Below are 12,628 nucleotides of genomic sequence, written 5' to 3'. Positions count from 1 at the left end.
CTATAAAGGCTCAAAAGTTGTAAAAAATAAAGTCTCTAAGAGATGAAAGAAGAGACGGGGGAGGAATAAGAGAAGAAGAACAAAACTGGGGAAACTACATTGCTAACTATCAAGATTTATTATAAAGCTACAGTAAATAAGACATTGTGGTATTGGACCAATGTAGCCCAATGGATCAAAGGTTAACAGTTGAGATTCAAGCAACAAATCCAAAATATACATACTTAATTGATTTATGACAAAGTGACACTATAGAGCAATGATGAGAGGAAGGGTTTTTTCAATAAAAGGTGTCAGGTCAATTGAATATCTATCTGGAAAAAATAAATTTTGGTTCTCCACTTAAAATAATAATGATTTCAGGTAAATCATAGATCTGTAAAAATAAAACCATAAATATGAAAGAAAACATGGGAAAGTATATTTGTGACTTTGAGGTAGGCATTCAGTTTTTTTTTCACTATAGATTTATTTTTAAAGGCACATAGACAATGAACAAAATAAACATTTAATCAGACCTTAACTTCCACCAAGTATTATCTGTCCTAGATATGTTCTATTAAGTTCTAGTCTCTAAACACTTTCAATTCAATAATCATCATCTTCATCTGACTCTGTTATTTTTCTTCTGTTGAATTTAACTGTCTTTTGTCTGTTGGCTTACTTTTTCAAGAATTTCTACTAAATTTTGATCTCACCCTGGCCCATATCCTGCCCTCTGTATAAGGTAATTATCTACTGCTTTAGTTTTTCCCAATCTTTACAGCCTGCCAGACTGATTGATCCAGAACTTTGACTAAAATACTGATTCTTGTTTCTGTTTTACTTGTTTTGCTTTCTGTCATGCTGCATTGACAGAATCCAAATAATTTAAATGTAGGCCTCACCAATGTGACTTGGATAGCTTTCACTTACAACAAGGTTTGATAAACTTCTAAAGTCCTAATGGAACAGAACATTTTAGAATAGAAACAAGCATTAGGGAATGAAAAGAATGCCTGTACTATGAAACCACATGTTAAGTGGTAAGTATAATCTCTGGAAAATGAAATGTGCTTTAGTATCAAGGATGTTGATGATTCAAATGGCACTCCATCCCTAGCATGTTACTTTGCCTCTCTTTACAACATAATCATTACTTGAGCATTTCATCTGTATGATTAGTGTTTCATGTCTGGCTCCCATCCTGAACAAGTAAACTCAGTCAGAGCTGATTTTTGTCTGTTTCTGACTGTGCCTTCAGCACCTGGCTCACAGCAGATTCGCAGAAAATGTTTGCTGACTACTTGGGTCAGAACAACCAAATTCTAGAAAACAATTCAGCTGCAACAGCATTTGGAGCATGCTAGATTTAAAAACTGAGGCTATGGAGAGACTTAGAGGGGCTGAAGATTCTGCTCATGACAATACCTCCTGCCCAGACGAGGCTGACCTTGGGGACAGGCCATGCACAGATTACCTGGGGGCCACACATGACAGCTTCATCTTCTCAGTCCCCACTCGATCTGGAGAGGGGCCCAAGCAAACCTCAGAGTTGACCATGAGGCTACTGGAGCATATTTCTTAATCAAAATACAAAGAAAAAACACTAATTGAAATAAGACACTTGACAAATTGCACTACCTTAAATTAGGAATTTTTGCTTATCAAAAAACCCTCATTAAAGTCTTATGAAAGTAAAAAAGGTAAGCCAGAGAGCAGAAAATAAACTTTTGCAATGTATTTCTCACAAAGGAATTTTTCCCATACTATCTTAAAAAAACACTCCTACAAATAATTAGAACTAGGTAGACTATCCAGTAGAATAATGGATAAAAGACTTGAAGAGCACCTCACAAAAAGCTATCCAAATGGTCAATACCCATGGAAGTACTTCAACATCACTAATTATGAAGAAAGTGCAAAGTAAAAGCGTGAGGTGATACCACTTTACACCCAAGAGAATCTCCCCAAATATAAACCAACAAACAATAGAAAATATTGTAAATAATGCACATATTCTGGGAGCCAATTATGATTTGGTACAATCACTTTGAAAAACTGCCAAACACATAAATGCCTCTTATGACCCATCAATCTCATCTTTAGGCATTTGTTCAACAAAAATACACATGTTCTTTCACAAAATTGTTGTGGCTATTCGGGGTCATTCATGGTTCCTTATACATTTTTGAAATGTTTGTTCTATATCTATAAAATATGTCATTGGTACTTTAATAGGGATTAAAGTAATCCCTGTAAATCTATAGGGATTTATAGATATATAAATGTGTCCTAACCCCCATGATTATAAAGTTTCTCTTTAAAACTTGGCATTTAAATTTCAATATATCTTGAAGTAGGCCTCTTTGGGTTCACCTTGATTGAGGCGCTCTGTGCTTCCTGAACTTGTGTGATTTTTTTTCCCTCTCTGGGTTTGAAAAGTTTTCTGCTATTATTTTTTTCAAACATGGTTTCTATCCCTTGTTCATTTTCTTTTTCTTCTGATATTCCTAGGATTCAAATATTGTTGCATTTCATGTTATCCTGTGGTTCCCTTAAGCTATCTTCATATTTTTTAGTCTTTTTCATGCAGCTTTTTTACCTGGGTATTTCTTTCCACTTGTCTTCCAACTCTAATTTGATCCTCTGCTTCATCCAGCCTGCTTATAATTTCTTCTAGTGTGTTTTTATTTCATAAATTGTATTTTCCATTTCTTCCTGGTTTTTGTTTATAGTTTCTATTTCCTTTTCCTACTGTTGTAGTTCTCACTCAGTTACTTCTAGTTGTCTGTGAGTTCCTTGAGCATCCTTATAACTATTATTTTGAATTCTAAATCTGATAGTTTGCTTACCTCCATTTCATTTAGTTCTTCTAGTGGGGAGTCTTCTATTCCTTTTGATTGCATATTCTTTTTTTGTCTCCCCATTTTAGATGACTTTTTTTGTTTATTTCTGCACTTCCTGATGTTCTGCTTTGCTAGCTGTCTTTGTAGGGTGAACTTCTATGGTTGGAATTCTGTGAGATTCAGTGGTGTGGTCTCTTTGATCTCCTTATCTGGATGTTCTAGGGTTGCCCTTCTTCTGTTTGTGTGGGCTCTCATTGTAATTGGGTTTTTTACCTTTCGGTGGTTCCTTTGTTGGTGGATTCTCTCCTCCAGCAGGTATACTGGTGTTCATAGCTCCCACCTAATCCTGTATGTGACCAGTGGCAGGGGAAAGCAATATGGATTAAGAAAGTGGGAGAGTATTCTATGGGATTTGAAGTACCAACAAGTACAGAAGAGATAAGAGATCCTTTGGATGAGAACAATGTTAACCATAATATTTCACCCAACTAGCCACTTTTTATAAAAGGCAAAACAAAAAGAGATAAGGCTCTTATGAGAGAGGAAAAGGACTGTGAGCTGAATCTGGAAAACAAAGGGCGTGTGCAAGGTTAGAAGATGAGACATAGTCAGAGTAAAGGACAGAAAGTAGGCATACTGTGTGAGAGAATAGAGTTAACCAGAACAGTAATAAAGCTCAGGAAGATAGTGAAATGGGCTAAGGCCAGAGAGGGGTGCTGTGCAGTATTTACAATTATATGGATCAACAATTGGACATAATTATTTCTAAGGAGTGGGTAAAAATAGGAAGGTTTTATGAAGGAAGTGGCATTTATAATGGGCTCTGAAAGAGTAGAATTTCAATGAAAGGCAAGAGGCAGTACCTCTTCTGCTAACAGCCTAAGGAGAGGTTTACAAAAAGTTTGGAATCTATTGAAGAGCACAACAGCATCAGAGATATATTAATCTAACAATCCATTGTTTTGCTTCTGCCTTTAGAAGGTTCTTTCAAGTTGCATACGGAAATAAAACAAGCACACAGAAACACCCAGCACAGTAGTCTTCAAAAAAAAGGAGAGATGCCATCGTTTTGGAGATTATTCTGGCTACAACATCCTCCTGTGAAATGCCAGCCAACAAGTGCCCCCAATCACTCTTTAGAATTTGATAAATCGGGGGAACTTAGCAACAGCAGAGGAGACGAGATTCAAAAAAGAAAAAAAAAAGAATATGGTCACAAAGAAGACAGTACTTAAGAGGTCCTGCATGTTCTAGGTTCAGCATCAAATTCCATGGCTTATGTGTGCCCCAGTTAACTTTTAAATGAAATGAGACGTAAGTCAAATAACTGTTAAGAATGACACTGGATGAAGAATTTATGACAGGCATAGCACCAAGGATCTATACTCTAAGTTATGTATTTAATAAATAAGTGGAAATGTATGGGCAGCATTAAGTGTTTTCACCCCACTGTACTATCCCGCTGGCTGTAGACGATAGACCCACATGTCTTATTCAGCAATCACGCACCCGAGTTTGTTTGTTTGTTCATTTGTTTGTTTTTGTGGAAAAAAAGAAGTTCAAAACTACCTCCAACAAAAAGCACATAGTCGCACTCTGGGTGATACAGTTCAGTGGATTGAGCTTGGTCTTCGAAACCAATGCGTCGCCAGTTTGATTCCCAGTCAGAGCACGAGCTTTTCTCCCTCTCTTCCTCCTTCCCTTCCCCTCTCTATAAAAATAAACAAATAAAATCTTTAAAAACCCACACCAGCCCACAACAAAAAAGTCATTACATGTTGGGCAAGGGTCTTGCAGGTACTAAGGGCTTGGTTTTTAATTCCATTTGGAAGGACTAATCAAAGGGGGCAGTTAGAATGCGAGGAAGCTGATTAGTCCACTGTTGCTCATAGCAACCACAATCCTTCTGGAAGCGACTTTGGTGGCTGGCGAGCAGAAACCGGAAAGTGGGAAGCCCGAGTTAGTGCAGAGAGTTTGAGTCAGGAAACAGGCTCCAAGTCTCAGAGGCTGCACAGGATCCGACCCTTTGAGTGGTGTGTTTCGTTTTGGGTGGGAAGGTGAGCGTCCTGTGTGGGTCCCAGCTACTGTGGCGGATGTGAGGGTGACACTGGCTTTCTGCCCCAGGGTGTTGGCAGAGGATGCCTGTGGGATTGTGCTCTCTGGCCCTGAAGGTGCAGCGGACTGCCCGCTCCCACCTGAACCAACTGGAGAATCCGGACCAGGTCAAGCAGTGCTCACACTAGTGTCCCCATACCCTGCTGGGTCATGAACTCGCACTTTGGGGATCAGTTTCCAAGTTTGTAAAGTCAAAAAACTGGAAATCAGCAGCTATTTCCCGTAACAGGAACCAGTGGCTCCTATTGGATGTGTGGACCTGGGTCCTGTGGTGTTTGGAGGAGCTGCCAGCTTGGCTTTTGGTCTGGGTGGCGGCGGGTTGGTGTGCTTACTGTTAGTTGCGAGAGCATTTCTCTGTTGCCTTTCTCTTTATTTATCTGGACGCACCTGTGCGCCTGTCTCTGCTCTATTATGAGGATCTAGGAATAAACAAGCCGAGTCATACCCTTGAGCATGTTCTAGAGGAGCCGGCAGGTTTCATGCTCAGGCTCAGCCTTGGCACTGTAAGCAGGAACTCGGGTTTCTTAGTAGAGATGGGGGATACTGAGAAGGGGGCAAGGATAAAAAAGGGACTGCAATGTTGGGGACAGACAAGTCCCACTTGACCCAAGAGCTTCCTCAGGCACTTGTCTGGGTTGTGGGATTCCTGCATGACGAGTGTTCTCCCTGGATCTGAGCTAGAAAGAGCATTTTGTGGCAAAAACGATATTCCTGTAAATCCCTTTGGGGGAACCTTGACCTCCAGGCTTCTCTTCACCAGGGCCCCTGTGCCCAGCCCCATCCTTTGCTCCTTACATTTTAGTTTTGAGGTTGATGTATTTTTTTGGCTCTTTTTCCCCAGTGGCTCTATGCAAATTCTTGCCTTAATCAACCAACGTCTGTTCTAATCAAAATTAGATTGGGTCTAGTAATTGCGTTAAACACTTCTTTATAGCTGTAGGTTAGATCCTGAAATGGAAAAGCATCCAACTTTTCAGTCTTTCATGCCAATTTCATAAGGTCATCTCTGTCATCTGTCCAAATTGCTCCTTTCCCTACTTTGTTGCCCAAAGCATCTTGAAGTAATAATTTCAGTGATTGGCAGAATTCTTGAAGTCAATTACAGTGCATGCCTCTGGGGTACGAACAGTTATCCCTGAATGAGAAAGCTACAGGTAGATGGGAATGGACAGAACAGCCTATTCAGACAGTGCAAATTGCCTCCTGTTGGCCAAGAGGCTTGAGACACCCTTCAGGAGTTTTGGGGGGCAAATGGGAGTGGAGTTTAAGATGCTGTATTCAAAGAACTGACAGAGTGGGGTGCGGGGGGGGGGGAGGGGAAGAAACTGGCAGAGAAAACACAGCTGCCAAAGCTTGATAAATAGTTTTCCTAGACCTTTGCTTCTGTTTCTTAATCACTGAAAATCCTTGTTATCATTCTTTCTACTTTCATCTACTATTTATTTAGTAGTGGTTCTGATAACAAATTTCATTGAAAAGGTGATTCAGCCTTGGCTGGTATAGCTCAGTGGATTGAGTGCTGGTCTGAGAATCAAAGGGTCTCTGGTTGGATTCCCAGTCAGGGCACATGCCTGGGTTGCAGGCCAGGTCCCCAGTTGGGGGGCATGTGAGAGACAACCACACATTCATGTTCCTCTCCCTCTCTTTCTCCCTTGCTTCCCCTCTGTCTAAAAAATAAAATATATAAAATCTTAAAAAAACAGTGATTCAAACAAACCACTAAAGTGGCTTTGGACTTTATTTAGGGACTTCATTCTCACCCCATTGCCAAGATAACTGGAAAATGAGTGTTCTTTTTACATTTAAGTGTGAAAGGCTAATGAATAAATAGTTGTCTTGCTTTTTCTCCCAACTGATTTAAAAGTTCGAAGATGTGACTGAGAAGGAAGCACATCACTAGCCCCTTGGTACCATGGGCTGAAAGAGAGAAATGGAAAAGTGTTCTGAGGCTTTAGGAAGTTGCCACCATAATGATGCCCCATTGTGAAAATGAGGAAACCAAGGCACAGAGCAGGTGAATAGCATGCCCAAGGTCACAGATCTTGTAAGTGACTGAGCTGGGATTTGAATCACAGAGGCTATGTGTCTGTTTCCTGGTCAAGGGCTGTGTGGAGCAAGACTTTACTGAATTTTGTAGTGATTTCAGTACCAATAATTAGTGATAGCTTTGTTTCTACATGCATTAATTCAACAAATGAGAACTGCTGGAAGTAGAGGGGGTTCTTTTGTCAGGAGAGACTATGACCAGGAGATGTGACCAGGTTATGAGTACCCAAGAGGAAGAGGGACAAAGACGCAGTGGGAATTAAGGACATGAAGAAGGGAAAGGAGAGTATTTACAAAATAGCTTGTGTATTTTATCTGTTCATTGGAACTATTTCACCCAAAACCTTGTGGCCAAATAGTCTTATTTTATGTAATGGAAACAAACTGATCAGTACAGATCAGGCAGCCCTCTAAGAAGTCAAAAATGGGAACTAAGACAAACAGAAAGCAAGGGTGTGCCGAACTAGCATATGACATACTTCCCCATCAGTGTTATTGGCAGTCACCTTTCAGAGGATGGGAAGACAGATGTTTTACATGCTTCATTGTGTTTTGAAATAAGGAGTTTTCAAACTTGATGTTAGAAATGGTTCTGTAGACACATTAGTCTCTGAGACTTTTCAGTGTCCTTGCACTCTAGTTAAGACTAACAGTCTGGTTGTTCTTTTCAGTTTATTCACAACTGTGTTGAATGACAAATAGAAGAGAGCAAATGAGCTGGGCAGTGGGAGACTGGAAAGAAGGCCTGCCCACCAGAGCTCTTCAGAGCTTGTAGGACAGCTGGACAAGCTGAAGAAAGAAAGGCAGCAAAGGCAGATTCAACTGGAAACTCTGGAGGCCAAACTGCAAAAGCAAACACAGAAAGTAGCCCTGAAAATCAAGGGGTTCACAACCGTCCAAGGATTCTTTGCATGAATTGTTTCACCTTGGCCTGTTCAATTAAGGAAAAAATGCTTTTGCTATCCTTAGGTGGTAGAGATCTGTGTCCTTTGGGGATTCTTTTTTTTTAAGGTTTTATTTACTTATTTTTAGAGACATGAGAAGGGACAATGAAAGAGAGGGAGAAAAACATTGTTTTGAGAGATAAACATAGATTGGTTTGTCTCCTGTATGCACCTAGACCGGAGACCGAAGCCACAACCCAGGCAAGTACCCTGACCAGGAATCAAACCAGAGATCATTTGCTTTGCAGGACAATGCCCAACCAACTGAGTCACACCAGTCAGGGTCTCTTTTGAGACATTTTAACTACCTCGCTTTCTTCATCCTTTGTCCTCCTTTCTGTTTACTTGCTAGTATAGAAGGGGGACAATATAGAACACTTTGTTGTCTAAAGGGCTGTCACTTTTTGAGAGTAGACTTCATTTGATATTCTTAGACCTCATCTTTCAGGACTAGTAAAGGAAAACTTCAACAATGTTTCTTTCTTACTTCTTCATGAACCAGCAAAGTAGTGATACAGTCACTGCTTCTACAAGGTCTTTGGGGTGGGAAGATTTTCCAGTTCCTTATACTCACTGGCTTTAGCAGCCCAACTTGAAAATGAGCTGCTAAGAGAGATTTACAGGGCTTATTTTCATTTGTATTTATTTCTTAATTCTTGAAACATACTAAAGCCTCTTTTTCTAGGATGGGTATGTATAGTGAAGATAAACAATGCATGACTTCATAGAACTTTTCTCTCTAGAGACTTTAAAGTGTGGTCCTAGTAATATGTGCATTCAGCAGGTATTGATATCTGAGTGATTATAGACCTCTCTCGGAAAATGGGTTGTCCATGTTAAGCTCAGTTTTATAAAGAATACCTGGTAAATTCATGAAGTAAGAGAATTCTTTCCTTTCAAACAACCCCCACTAGGCCAAGAATGAAAAAAACAAGACCACAAACCTTAAGAGGGAGAATCAAAGTTTGATGGAAATATGTGAAAACCTGGAGAAGGCTATGCAGAAGATTCCACATGAACTTCAAGTCAAGGAGTCACAAGTGAATTTCCAAGAAAAAAAAACTGAGTTCAACCAAAAAACAAATAGAGTAATTGGATTGGAAATTTAAGAGGTAATTTTTGAGTGGTGTTTATACAAATATCGGTGTGTGTATTCATCAGATGCATTTATTTTTTCCCTTAATGATGTAACTATTATACATTGTGATATTTTTTTCCAATAGAGAAAACAATGGCCTAAGGAAAACTGATTCTTACTTGCTTGAGTCCTACCAGTGCATAACTCAGTGCCATAAAATTCATTAAATGGTTACTCACTTCATTCATTCATTCTGTCTATGTTTATTAAGTTTCATGAGCCAGCACTGTGCTACTGTGTGATACAATAGTAAATAATACCAAAACTGTCCTCCACCTAGTTGTCGTTGGAGACCAGGAAAGAATTTCTAGTGGGACCCATCTATAGAGCTGTATGATTTTTTTTTCTTTAGCATTTGGGATATGAATGCTGAGAAGATGGACAGGAGGATTCATTTAGGATTGTTTTTGGCCAGGGTAATGGGACAGAAGACATGGCATGATTGAGGATATTGGGAAGAGAGTGATGAAAGTCCTGGGTGGTGGCATCTGAGCTGGAAAAGGAGGGAGAGAAGCAAAGTCAAGAAGAGGTTCCTCCTAAGATTTGCATCTGAGAGGGAGCTTAAGCATTCCTTAGTGAATTTGCCAATTTCAGTGTCCTACTGAAGCAATAAAAAAGTGCTTATTACTACTTTTCCACTTACAAAATACTAGAGGCATTATCAAAATACATTTCGTGGGACCTAAACACTGCTAGGTCATGAATAGCATCTTCTTGTCCTAAGAGATGAGTTTTGTCCAAATAATGGGAATGATAGAAGCTAAAAGCAAAAAGTACTTTAGGAAATTGTTGCATTGTGGAGTCTGCAAATGCACACCCATAAATTTGAAAAAGGATACTGCAAATGACTGTAGACTTACAGAAACAACTGTGAACATTTATACAACCGAAAGAGAATGACCAAAGGAGAAATCAACATTGATTCAGTGCTGATAACTAGAGAGTGAATGAGGATTTGAATAGTATTTCCAGTAATGCCTTTTTTCTGTTCCAGGATCTGACCTAGGATTCCAAATTGCATTTAGTTGATGCTTTCTTAAGCTCAGAGATCTTCTTCTTTTGTCTCCTGTCCATGTAGGAAGGTCGCTATCTGTGAATTCTTTGTTAGGAATAAACTTCTATCTCATTGAGTTTTTGGTTTTCTTTTAATTGTCTGCCCTGCCTCATTCAATGAGAACAGGGGCCTCGTCTATCTTGTTCGTCACTGTACCCTCAGCAGCTGGCAATTGTAGGCCCTCAAATATTTGTTGAATGAGTGAATGATAGTCATTCATTTTGAAAAATAGGTGTGAGGGAAGTAGGAAGCTCACCTCAATATGCTGAAATATTCATTTCTTTGCAAAGCACATTTTGGCTGCTGGTTTTAGAAATACTGGTTTTCATAACTTAGAAATGCTTGTCTTTTTAACTTTTTAGGACAGGACACTTTTGCATACATTCCTATATTTCATTGCAAAGTGCCATTTGGTAGCAGTACTTTGTGAGATTTACACTGTACAAGGTTGTCCATGGCACAGAGCAACTGTTAAATGTCAGCATTACTAGCATCATTGTTATCCATTGTCATCCATTGTCACCATCCTGATGGGGTTAGGAGGCCCCTGTATCACACTCAGTTTGAAATATTTGCATTTTCTAATGTGGATATAGATGTTCCTGAAAGTTTATAAGCTATATAAACTTTAGACTGTAACAACTATTTAGTGTGTAGTTTTCTTTAGTTTAAAAACTGTTAAAGAGTATAAAAATGAGACCCCCAAAACTGTTGAGTAGAGTTTTGAAATTCCCACTGATAACCTTGCAGTGCAAGGCAGGAGCTTCTTTTCTCCATCAATAGCCACTGATTATGTTTCAGGAACATCTCCACCAATTTTGGTTCAACCACTTCAAAGGTTGATCTAAAACTGTTGAATATGGCAACCTCATGTAGTTAAATGTAGTAGAAAACAGCTTATTTCAGTGCTTTTTCAGTGGTAGTGGTTTGTTTTCTTCTGCGTAACAGAAACAGAAATAATTGTTTATAAAGCAAATAATGGCAGTATATAGTTTTATTTAATATCTAAAATTAACCTACTTTTATCTTTTAATGAAATAATAGGGGAAAGGGGGGCTAAGAGGTGAATTTTGAAGAGAGAAAAGAAACATCAATTTTGCAAGGCTTCTCAGAATTCATCTGCAAAACTTCTGTCCAAGATGGAGGCATAGGTAGATACACCTTGCCTCCTTGTACAACCAAAGGAAGGACAACAACAAATTTAAAAAGAAAACACACCCAGAACTGCCAGAAAATCGGACTGTAGTCTGAAAATCGGACAGAAGTCTGACGACAAAGAAGTTAAAGAAGAAACATTCATCCAGACTGGTAGTTGGGACACTCAGGCACTGTCTTCACTCTCTCCTTTGAGGACTGCATCCATGGCAAAGGGAATGGTACACGTTAGCCATTCTAACAGGGTGTTCATTATATTTCTGCGTTAAGCTAAAGTCAGACACTAAAAGCTTGCAAGAATTGAATATTTTCCTAGGTTGCTTGATTCCGAAAGGTGTTCAGAACTTAAGTGTTAGGGATATTCTGTACATATATGCAATATATAGCTTACTTTACCTATTTCTTTGTATTGAGCCATATCTTTATGTGCTTTGTTAACTTGATTTTTATATGTGTTTTAAAACTGTTACCTGCACACACACACATACATGCATAAAATGTCATAAAATATGTGGTAAAGAGATCAAGTCTGTGCTTTGTTATGACTTTATAACTTAAGTAATGCCATCTAGTTTTGTGATTTTTTAACTCATGCTTCAGGGATTACAGATTTTTCCTATGTTTCTGAAGTTCTGGGTTCTTTTATATCCCTGTCTCTCTCTTTGGCTTAGAATATAAAATTGACTTGGAATATATCCCCAACCTCCCAACTCTTTCTTGCACTCTGTGTGGCTATTATAGGTGTTCATTATAGCCTTCATGACACTGTAATTATTGGTTTATTTCTGTTTTCCTAATTAGTCTAAGTCCCTTAAAGACAGGTCACTGAGCTTATGTTTGTCACATGTGTATTGGGTAAATGAAGCGGTAAAAGTTCTGACATGGTGAGTTTTGTAAGCTTATGCCTCTCTGGGAACAGTATGGTGTTGCTATTCTGTCACTTTTGCTTTGATTTGGCATCCTCTCGTGACCTTTTCTAACAGCTATAAATCTGAACTTGAAAGAAGTCAGAAAGCTGCTCAGCCTGCAGATGTCTCTGGGAGTGCATTACACACCACCAAAACTGTTTACCACTCCAATAACTCCAAGTCAGTATTATAGCGTTAAGTTTTCCCCTGCATACCCACAGTTCTTCTAGTGAGATTTCAGTTGTGCCAAAGAAATAAATTAATTGGGCTCTGAATTCAATTTGTAATCTCGGCATTCAAAAAATGCAACCACTTGCTGTAACCTGTACATCAGTACATCTGTTGAACTCCATTGAGCCGTCAGGTTAGTAAGACGATAGTTTTCACTGAATTTTTTTTTACTTAAATTTAGATATTCCACCAAGTTGTTTGGACCAGTT

General features: G+C 39.0%; 1 protein-coding gene across 3 annotated transcripts in view; it reads right to left on the bottom strand.

The window, feature by feature from the left end:
* LOC123817873 (apolipoprotein R-like) overlaps positions 1–12,628 on the bottom strand; it is a 44,493-nt gene that overhangs the window by 18,105 nt on the left and 13,760 nt on the right. Inside the window, exon 1 of one of the 3 annotated variants that reach the window (XM_045837640.1) lies at positions 1,460–1,562. The exons of the other annotated variants lie outside the window; for them this stretch is intronic. The gene's annotated coding sequence lies outside the window, so the exon portion shown is untranslated. Of the gene's footprint in view, positions 1–1,459; positions 1,563–12,628 lie in introns of those variants that run through there. 3 annotated transcript variants of the gene reach the window in all.

The sequence above is a fragment of the Phyllostomus hastatus genome, unplaced genomic scaffold (assembly GCF_019186645.2).
Source record: "Phyllostomus hastatus isolate PE091 unplaced genomic scaffold, TTU_PhHast_1.1 phas_contig_2248, whole genome shotgun sequence".
Taxonomy (NCBI): Eukaryota; Metazoa; Chordata; class Mammalia; order Chiroptera; family Phyllostomidae; genus Phyllostomus; species Phyllostomus hastatus.
This window is presented reverse-complemented; position numbering and strand designations above follow the sequence as displayed.